General features: G+C 40.5%; 1 pseudogene; it reads right to left on the bottom strand.

The window, feature by feature from the left end:
* Positions 1-450: 450 nt before the first annotated feature.
* LOC121954873 (uncharacterized) lies at positions 451-11,248 on the bottom strand (annotated as a pseudogene).
* Positions 11,249-11,413: the final 165 nt, after the last annotated feature.

The raw sequence follows: 11,413 nt of genomic DNA, 5'->3' as shown, positions 1-11,413 counted from the left end.
ATGGCTTAGCTATTTCTTTGAGAAGTTTTATGACCGGTAGTAGCTGAGGAAACTGAGCATTCTCCTCAATTCACCTATAGTCTGTGGTATTTTGTCCTTCAGGGACAGTATTGCCTCTAGGTCTTTGGGTTAGACTCGAACACCGTCAGTGGAGACAAGGCCCCCGACATAGCGAACTTCTCCCTCGAACATCTCACACTTTTCGGGTTAAAGCTTTACTCTGTGCTGTTGTAACGCCTGGAGTACTTTGCGCACCACCTCCTCGTGATCCTCAAAAAAATGTGAGTAGCAGAGGATGTCATTCAGGCAAGGTATGCAGCAATCATCCCTCAGAGAACTCAGCATATCCTCCATACTTCTCTGAAATGCTGCTGGTGCATTAGAAGGACCAAACGGGATCCTCCCATACTCATAAAGTCCTCAGGGCGTGATGAAAGCAGTGAGATGGCGTTAACCTTCAGCCACAAATCCCTCGTGGTAGGCTTTACCCTCATGGCTTAACCATGAGTATCCCCCCAGGGTGTCCAGTAGGTCCCGTATTCGAGGCAGTGGGTGTCTGTCTGGTATAGTTTTCTGGTTTAGAAGGCGATAATCTTTGCAAAGGCGCAGTATACAGTCTTTCTTCTGCACACATGCAACGGGGGCAGAATAAGAGGATGTCGACTTTAACTATCCATCCCTTCACCAGGAGGTCTTGAATGTATTCATTGACCTCTCTTAACAACAGTTTTGGTATGGAGGAATACGCCCTCTGCACAGGGATGTTATTTTTTAGATTTATCACCATTTGCAGGCTAGGGTAATATCCAATGTCATTTGAATCCCTTGCGAAAGCCTTGGATTTCTCATACAACATTTTCCGGACGACCTCTTGCTGTTCCTCTTCCAAGTGGCTGAAGTCCACCGGAGGGTGCCACAGAGATTGGGTAGGCTCAGCAGATTGCGTGGTGACCTCATGAAAAGGTGCAGTAGATGTCAGTTCGGCTGGAGGGTCAGCATTCACTATCCTTTCATATGCTGCAGGGTGCCCAGGGTTGTCTTACGTGGTAAGGTGACATCATGTTTGGTGTTGTTGCCAATTGCAATACTAACATACAGCTTTGCAGGATTCTGTATATCAAGCAAACCTGTCCCCATATCTAGCTGCTCTAATGACTGACTGTCTTCATCTGCTTCAAACAACACCAGCCAATCAGAAGGGTTCATGGTTGGAGGAACCCTGCAGCTCACCCAGGTGACCTGACCTGCGGGGATGATCATGTCCTTTACCTTTTTGTAGGTGCCCTGGCGGCATACTTAGCTCTGCTGTCTGTATAAAGCTTGCAATCGCGTCTGCTTCCTCACTAGGAACAGAGATGGCGTTACCAAGCAGTTGAGTCAGAGTGGGTGCTCGTTCTGGCTGCCCCTAAATGAGCTGTTCCAAAACATTAAAACCAATCAATTGTCAGTCCATGGTCAAGTTGGCGACTAAGAATGAAACACTGATGGAAAGACTGTGGTCCTTATTTCCTGGTAGGCTGGTCGTTATAGCTACCCAGCCATCAAATGGAATAGGATCTCTATTAACTGCATACACTGCAAGATCGTCCATTTCCTCAATTGTTTCAGACATTGGTCGAATGCTGAGATCGGGCAGGTGTAGATCTTTCCAGGCAGGGTTTATAATGCTAACTTGAACTCCTGAGTCGAGCAATGCAGTCACTGCCAAGCCACTTAGATTACATTGTATCAGAGCCGTCTTTCCTATTACCTTGGCAACAGCTCCACGCTTAACACCTGGTGGTCCACAAGAGAACTGGGAGGAGGATTTGTTTTGTTTGTAACTATTCTGTACACTAGTTACTTCTGGGGTTATGGGTGGGGGAAGATCTGTTGCCCTGCCATCATGACTGATCTGAGTCCTCACCCCCTCAGAATGCTCAGATCGGGTGCTGTATTTCAGATCCGATCACTGGGTGCCCCGCTGCAGCGATCGGTCCAAGTTTCCCTGGTTCTTTTGTCTCTTTAAACAGCCCACGGCCCTGTGGCCTTCCTCACCACATGAGAAGCAATGGTTAAAGTCTAGGCGGCTTTGATCAACACATTTTGGGCAAGCATAGGGTTTCTCTCTCATTTCTTACTTTATTGTGGGTGTACGGATTCACCATATCGAATGGACGTGGCTGACTTTGTTGTCTCATTGTCTCCAACATGCTTGTGAGCTTGTCTAAGCTCTAAGCTCTTTGATTGGGTTAGTCTTTGTTTTACATGCTGAGCTCTCTGGCCTGTTAGTGTGTTCTTGGACTGTGCTGAGCTCAAGCTGTGCGCTATGTGTACCCGTGTTCTGCTGATGAGAAGAGCCTATCCTCTTTTGTCCCTCACTTTCCTTTCTGGTGATTGTCATCACATGACGTAGCATTGTTTCATCACATACTTTGCTGCTTGACAGAAGGGGCTTCAGTTCTCGGCGTATATCGCTGTGCTTGTATCCAGGTCTGCGGTAGACTGTATGTAGGAAGACATCCTGAACAGTAGCTGCAGTGTATTTTATGCCTGCGTCTGACAGTTTGGATGTGAAAAGGACATGTTGTTTCAGTCCTATCACACAGTACAGTCTCAGTCTCTTCCTGTCTGGCACACATCAACTCTTGGATGGTGAGGTCAACTTTATTAGCACGTCTTTAAAAGTTCCAGGTTTCATTATTCTGAGCACGCCATGAACTATCTCATTGTCATGGAAGCCTTCTTTGATCCCTTCCTCTATTTGCTTACAGATGCTCTTGTAGCTGATGTCGAAGGAATGGTCACCCACCTGGCCTACCACCACTTTAAACTCTCCTCTGCAGGCAGGAAAGATCTCTTAAGGAGAACCTTACCCCCGCGGGCAGGCTGTGTGACAGACTGACGTCGTGAGTTGTGGTATGATGAGTCACTACAGGGCATACTAGCCTGTGGTAGTGACAGTGGGGAGTGCTCTGGTGATTGTGGGGTAGGTAAAACAAAAAAGTACATTTTGCACATCTATATCATGGGACAGGTGCATAGGAGAGCAAAATGTCCATCAAAAAATTAATAGGTAAACTCCCCCACACTGTCCAACTTGCAAGAAAACATTTATTTGCAACATTTCAGTACTAGACTTTCATCAGGCAAATAGCTGGACATCTTAAATAGGACGTTGCCACACAGCTGCCCTACCACTCATCATTATGATGTCAGCAAATTCAAAAGCTAAAAGTATATATATCACAGGTTGGATAGGGTTCTTACAGTGTTAAAAATCTAATTCAGATTCAGAAATCCACCCCTGTACATGAAACCACATTAAAAGTGTTGAATCACATACATATAAGTATATATGTATGTGATTCAACACTTTTAGCGTGGTTTCAGGTACTTTTTTGGACTTATCTATTCAGGAAGTTAGTTGTGGGGTCTTTGGTAAGTATGACATCATAATGGGATTATTTGATCTCTTTTTGGAACTGTTTGAACCTTAAGTGTCCCTTAAAACTTAAAATCCTGAATTGAAAAAAATAATTCATAATTTCTTTAAAATTGCATTTTAAGCTTTTATAGTCTTCATCATACTTACTCTTCCAATTAGGAAGCTAATGTTTGTTGTCTGTTTGTTAATTTGCTGATGTCATAATGATGAGTGGTTGCAGGGGTGTAGTCACACCCTTTTAAGGATGTCCAGCCCTTTGTGACAAACTGTATGCCTGATGAAGGTCAAATACAGAAACATCGCAAATACATGTTTTCTTGCAAGTTAGACAGTGTGCGGGAGTTTACCTGTTAATTTTTTGATGGACTGTGTGGCAGGTACCATAATAGCTCCTCATAGTTCGTAAGCATTTCCAGTAACAGGTCTCACTAGGTTAGTTGTGAAAACATTGCTGTCTTTGCTGGGCAAAGTAGCACTGACTGGAAAAGCAGGGCTAACTGTATCTGTGGATTGGGACATTTGGGTTGTAGTGTTGTCTGTAGTGGTCTCAACAAAAATCTTATGTGACCTCAACAGTAACCATCAATAGTATCCTTCAAAATCAACAATTCAACCATCCCACTGTCCTGTGACTCCAACAAGTGCTTACTGTACATGAATGAACTGATGTGTTGGCCTCTGAGAGCTCAGACTGGTCACGACCTGACACTGGACCCACGTCCTTGGTGATCAGGAAGAGTTCTCCTGCTGACAAGGTGAGTAGACTTTTCCTAATGTCACAGACTAGGCTTTTCCTCTTACTCTCTCCGATATGGCGGTAGCTTCCTTCCCATCCCTCACGATGAGTTTCCCAGCTCATCAATGGCTCGTCTCCACTCCAGCTCACAACCCTCTGCTCGCATCAGGCTTTGTCTTGGTCCCAGATGTCATCAATGGATCAGCCCCAGCCCAGGAAGTGAGCCCCCAAGAGCCCCCAAGATCTGTTATGCATCCCAGGGATCGTAAAGCAGCAATAGATATATGTAACCTGTATAAGCAAGTGAAATCACGAACAATGAGGACATGGTATGTCTTGTTTCTTTCCAGATTGCTTCTGAGTCTGTTTTATTAACAACTCAAACTCATGTAAGTTCAAATCATTTCAGTTAATGCATTTTCAGTTCTGCTTCCTGTGTTTTTCAGTTACTCGCCTGTTAAATTAACCACCGTCCCTAACTTAGCTCAGTATTCTCACAATTCCAATAAAACACACTTCCATTCTATACAGTAACTCTTTCTGTGATAAACACATTAACATTGACTTTTCATTCAATAAACATTCTTTGTAATTGTATTACATATTTTCCCACAGTATGCAACTGGTTTTAACACTCCACGACTGACATTTACCTCTGTATTTATTACAGGCTGGATCTTTGGAACTACAAAAACCTTTACTCCCCTTTTCACGAATGTGCTTCTCCAGAAACATACTTACGTGTCACTAAAAACCAATATCCACTTTCCTCACTTTAGTCATTAACTTTCAACTATGTGCAAAACATGTATAAACATCATAAAACTCTAACACGTGTGCAAATTCAAATAATGGGGAGCCGAAGGAGAAACTCCATCACTGTTAATTACACTGTTCAGCCACGTTAGCGGCACAAAACAGCGTCGACGCGGTAAAACTAACTTAACTTTCGTTTACATCTAAACGTGAAAATCACCGAAATCCTCGAAAACTCAGAACAAAGTGGTACATAGTGGAGTCTGACCTCACAAGGCATATACTTATGGCATTATTCACAGTTTATCAACCTGTACAAGCAGGTAGATCCATGCGTGCGTCTCCTTACCTGACACACTGCTGCGGAGCCTCTCTCAAACGTCCCCGGAGCAACAACAGCGGCCCGCAACGTTCCTAGGCTGCGGTCGAATACATCTTTTTGGTCAGGAAGTTTCCTAAATGAGTTAGATTAACCAGAAGTAGTGCACTAGAATAAATAAATAATTTATAATAGATCCCTGGAATAAAGAGCTCTCTCTTAAAGGGCTCTGACCAGACGTACCTGAGCGGTTGCCATGATAAGAGCTGTTCAAATTCTCCTAACATTAAGGACAATTTAGCATTGGAAACACCGGTGCGTCCTTTACCAAAGGAAAGTAGAGAATTTCGTCTCAAATTTCTTTGCTGCAGCAAATTTAGGGAATCAGCTGTTCTGTTACATCACAGATTCACAGTCTGTATGAGCCAAAACAACTTTAAAACACAATCATGTGAACATGAAGCCAGTTACTGAGCTGTGTGCTGCGTCTTAAGGTGTTATATACACAGGCTTATATAAACTTAAGGTGTTATATACACAGGCTTATATAAACTTAAGGTGTTATATACACAGGCTTATAATCACATTTTAGCCCTGAGTTTAGGGTGACATTTTCTCTGGAGGTAGAGATAAAGTGGTTAGGAAAGGAAATTAATCATTTGAATTTTTACAACGACGGCCATATTTCTCACATAAATGTGGTCACGCTATTTTAGGTGCGCCACACTATTTTTGACAACATGCTATAGTATGATTTGTTTAAGCTATTTTGGATGACATACTATAGTATTACTTTTTTTTTGCTATTTTCGACAACATGCTATAGAGTCTATTCTGTGAAACCACACTATGACTTTTTCACTAAACTGTACCATGATTTCTTTCTTCAACACTTCTTCTACATACTATACTATATTTTTGACACACTATAATATGACTATTATAATGAAGCTATACTAATGATTGTATTCACTCTATTCAATATAAGAGAGCAGCAGTAAACAAGAGTCACAAGTCTCCCAAAGTAAATGTCATAGTACAGACTTTATAACATGTACCATTTCATAGCCTTGTTTGCATTGTCTCTCTACACCACCTTGCTGATTTTTCCCCCCATATCCTCGAAGGAAAAATACATAGTAAAAACCATAACCCACTATAACACAGCGGTACATGCTTTTAAAATGTGCAATACTTAAAAAGATGATGACATGGAAGGACTAAAAGTAAAATATCCTTGCCTTGCTGGTCATCTTCAGTCAGTTGAGGCTATCAGCTTCTTATCTCTGTATGAATGCAAATAGAAAAAAAGCTTTAAAAAAAATTGCAGACGGATGCTTAGCAATCACCAGTCACACGTCCTGCTTTGATTTCATTTTCTGACAGAGTATAAAGGCAAAATTGATGCTCAATATGGTGTAAAAGTTAAGCTATGCTGCCAAAAACGTGCAAGAAACAAGGCTGAGTGGCAGAATATATTCATTTCCCAAAACTTTTAGGTCTTTGATATGTCTTTCAGTGGCCGCAGCTGTAGCAGTGGACAACATCAGCTTCTCCCTAATCTCCTCCTCCAGCAGTTGGATTTCCCTTCACAAGATCAACACCTGCAGCTGGCAGTCCCACTGTCCCGCAGCCCTGACAAAGATCTATCTTTCCAAACACAGAAGAGCAGAGCATAAATCTGTCCTTGTACATACACACCCCTGCAGGCATGATATAGTTACAGCTGACTCACTGAAACTACAAAACCCTCTTTATGCCTGTTGGCATGACAAAGTGATTATTTGTGCAGTCTGTCCACATCAGAGACACAGGACATTTAAAAGTTAACATGTGCTGCTCCCTGCAGGGTAACATACAGCAAATGCTTCAAACCAATGATTAGATCTACCACTGTGGTCTTGAGACTTACTCCTCATGTCACTGTCCTCTAGGCTTTTGATAGCTGGAACATTCTGTGACTCATTTTGGACTCTGTGGTTAAAAAAGAACAAACGTGTTTGAAATAATACGACATTATATAATTATATTTACTTCATGATGGGGTAGAAAGGTCCTTGCAGTACTGTTTTTTTTCTCTTCTAGAGCTCTTTTGGCCTCCTGCTCCCGCCTGCCAACCTCCTTCACAGCATCCTCCACTTTCCATACCTTGCCACGGCCAAGATGTTTGAGTGAAGCAACTGTCACATAACAACAACAAAATAATGATAAAACTGGTATTGTTTGCAGCAAAACATGCTTGAGAGAAATGTTTGCTCTGTGACTACTGCAAAAAATGATTTGAGGCTCCAAGTTATGTGTTATGCATGTATGTAATATGAACTCTCTGACCCAATAAACATATACAGTTATGTCAAAAATACAGTCTTTCCACTGAAAAAAAGGTCCCGTTGCCAGCAGTCCTGAGGTCAGTTCCTTATAGACATATAACCTAAAATTAGCATGAAAATGAATGACAGTCCTTGTGACCAGGGTGGCTTTGACCCTTTGACTGAACTGTAAGTGCAGTTTTGTTACATTACATGGAGTTCATACTGAAAACTGAGATATATTTTAGAATATGGAGACAGTCTTGAACTATGAAAAATAACTGACAGACTTTGAAAGTGCCACAGAAATTATATATATATATATATATATATATATGTATAGACAGATAGAGAGAGAGAAAGAGAGAGAGAGAGAGAGAGAGAGAGATTTCACTTAATGTATTTTCTTGATTTTTTAAATCATGTGTCTTTATAGATTAAATCAAAACTTAACTGACACTGCAAATAATCATATTCTGAAATGTTCAACTTATGGACTTATCATGTAGCTTAATTTATTATTTATTTAATTTTTATAATTTATTTATCACAATACTGGCTATACGCAGATTTTGTGTATAAAATATCCAACTTCTCTGTGTTTATCATTTTTTAAAAATCCAAGTCATGGAAATATTTTAGCAACTGTAAAATTATATGTAATATTGTGTTTATGTCCTTGTTAAGTATTATCAAAAGTACTAATTCATGTAGTTTATCACTGTCAAAAGTTTTATTACAACCTCACAGCCTACTCATAACAACAACAAATGCATGTCAAGCAATTATCAGCAATTTTTGTTTACGTGCAAAATGCACAAACACTATTAGTGCAATGGAAATTATAAACAAGCAAAGAGGTTTTACTGACAGTGTTACCAAAGCTATCGTGTGCAAAAAATAAACTTGCATGACCCTAAAACATAAATTATGAATGAGCAGTAATGCAACCATTGCCCTCTGATGACCTGCTCCCAGACGCATCATGACCAGGTTCCAGTGGTTGCTCTACTTCCGCTTGCTACACCAGAGACTCACTCTCTCTTGGCTCTAATACGTCTGACGGCACATGCTAAAAATGTGCTAGTGGGTAGAGAGGAAATGGAAAAACCTTAATTTCCCTCAGGATGCGTCCAAATACTGGCGAGTCTTCACATACATCATCAAAGACGTCACTGAACACCGCAAGGCAGTCTCTGCTGGGCCAGCATCACGCTGACAACCTTCTCAACTCCTGGATATGACAGGAACACACACACAGACATACACACATACACACACACAACATTAGCATGTTAAGATGTGCCTGAGAGTCTGTACGAGTCTATTCATGCACCTTCTGCAAGAGTTGGAGAGGGCATGTCAGATTGCCATCTCACGAAAAATGTACATATTGGAAAGGATTAAAAGTTACAAAACTAGTTGCATGATGTCATGGTTTGCCTGACCAGTCTCACCTTTTGTATTTTCCTCTCTTGCTATCCAGCTGCATTTATTCCAGCCCTGAGGTCCCGCTTGGCTATGACTTTGCCAAACTGGTGTTTCGTCTTTAGTTGGCCTTCATTATTCAGGCCTTCCTTTGTCAGAATGCTGTTTCCCCTCCAGATCAGATGAAGAGTTAGACTTTTTCTGGGAAAAGGCTCTCGACTGGACTGGCCAAGAGCTTGAGAAACAGTAAACTATCTGAGATAGATTCAAATCTTCTCTTTTGTCTGCTTGTGATGAGCATTCTGTAGCCTGATATTGTTTTGACCATGAGACTTCAGACTCAATAAAAGCAGTGCCAGAGCAGAACACAGAGGCATACACGTTCCTTGGTTTCTTCTTCATATACGTCACTGATTCAGTCAGTTGTGTCTGGGTTGTAAGAGAGTTTGGCGTTTCTTCTAGGCTCTGAGACATCCTCCAGAAACACTGCTTTGCCTCTATAGGAGGCCGTCTCTGGTTCAGGCTGCATGGCCCCTGATGACTTGCTCCAAAAACACCCGGGGTTTGGCTTACAGCTGCTGGACATGACTATGGAAGCTGAAAAAAAAGATTTTTTTTTTTTTTAGAAATATGAGGTGTCTGAACTCATCCTGAGTACAATGTTTTCCCTATATTAAGCAACAGAACTACCCTTTAAATCAATTTAACCTTAAATGAGCATACATGTCTATAAACTGCATTTATTTAGGGGCTGTGCTTTATTTATCAGAGTATAAGGGGATGGCTGGGGTGTGACTCTGTTAAAGTATCATGAACCTCCCTGGAGCTACAATTATTTTTCCTTGAGTGACTGGGGGAAAAGCATGAGCCTCCCTCCACCATAAATAACCATATGACAAATGAGGTGAATATCCAGCAGAAACTCAGGAATATCAAGTGTCTGAATGAAATGTTCTGTCCTAAAAACAAAACGTTGTTAGAACAAATTAAGTCACAGCAAAATAATGCTATTATTTATGCTATGCTAATGCTAATGTTTGTAAATCTAGAATCAATTTGTTGTTGTTTTTTAAACCCTGAAGCACCCACAGTTGACAAAGAGCTAACTGTGCACGATATATTTGCTGGATGAGACAGAGGTGAATACTGCAGTCTCTAACTTTAACGATTTCATACATTTTAAAAACAGGTGTGGGCTATTCATAAATAATTTAAATGATGAAAATAACATTTTGCTAATCATTTATTTTAAATCTAGTTATCTGTCCTTACAATTGATCAATGTAACTCCACCTGAATTAAACCATTCAGGTGGAGTGACATTGAACACACAAAGATTTTTTTCATTTGACTTCATTGGGAACAGGTGTTTTGAATTTAGTCTTCAGACTGAAATTACCATGTGATGCAGCAAATAACACAACTAACTGTGTGCATTTAAAATTCTTTACCATGGAAAACAAATGCCATCTATTTCTTTGGGTTTTCATATTTTGTGACATTCCAATATTTCCTGCGGACTGCCACAATTCCTTGCACGTAGAAAACAAATTACCAGACAAGTTTTCTAAATTTGGTTATTGGAAAACCCTGGTTACTGCAAAACTGTAAATGCTCCAATCAAAGTATAATCTGAATCTGGTTATTCAGAATAATTGGGTTATTCTGTGCAAGTAAACACACAGTAGTGTGTAGAGTGAGGCCTACAAAGCAAAAGAGAGGGAGGAGGAGAAGGAGAGTGAAACTTGGCCTAGGGGCTTGAATGGCCAGAATAGCAAAGCACCCAGATGGCAAAGCTGAGCATGAGGGAAAAGACAGTGTAACATGTTGTGCTTCATTGAAACAATCAGGGCTATACAATGCAAAGCATACTGGGGTCCTCCATTATCACTTGATGTAGTTATCTTTCATAAAATAATGCAGTGGAGGATGGAAGAAGCTCCCAGAGGTTTGCTTAACAAAAGTTTGTGGATACATGACAATGAATAGGAAATACCAAGGTAATTTTACAAAACAAATAAAAAAAGAAAAATACTTAACATAATACTTAACATAATACTTAGTAGGGTAGGGTAAAAAAAAATGGGGCCAATGGCATGTTACATACATTTCCATCTTTGCATGGTTTTAAATAGAGAGGTGCTGATTTTCGTCAACTATTTTGCATGCACAATGTTCAGTACAGATATTACACAGTATATACAGCAGACTGCAGTCCTCTTAGTTTGTCCAACAAGAAATTAAGGGAGGAGGTTCTTACCATTGTCAGTCATTCTAAAGAGCCTAATTCATGTTTATAATTTGACTTAAAAAGAATGCATAAAGACTTTATCGTTACTTATCTCTCTAAGATAATTAAACAAATGGACCTGATTAAGTGTGATAAAAAGAAAAAAAGCTATCCAGTCAAGTTTGATGCAGGACACCCAACACATTCT

Source organism: Plectropomus leopardus, chromosome 13 (assembly GCF_026936395.1).
Source record: "Plectropomus leopardus strain MGB_pleo_1.0 chromosome 13, ASM2693639v1, whole genome shotgun sequence".
Classification (NCBI taxonomy): Eukaryota; Metazoa; Chordata; class Actinopteri; order Perciformes; family Serranidae; genus Plectropomus; species Plectropomus leopardus.
The sequence above is the reverse complement of the archived record's forward strand: the minus strand, read 5'-3'. Positions and strand labels throughout refer to the sequence as shown.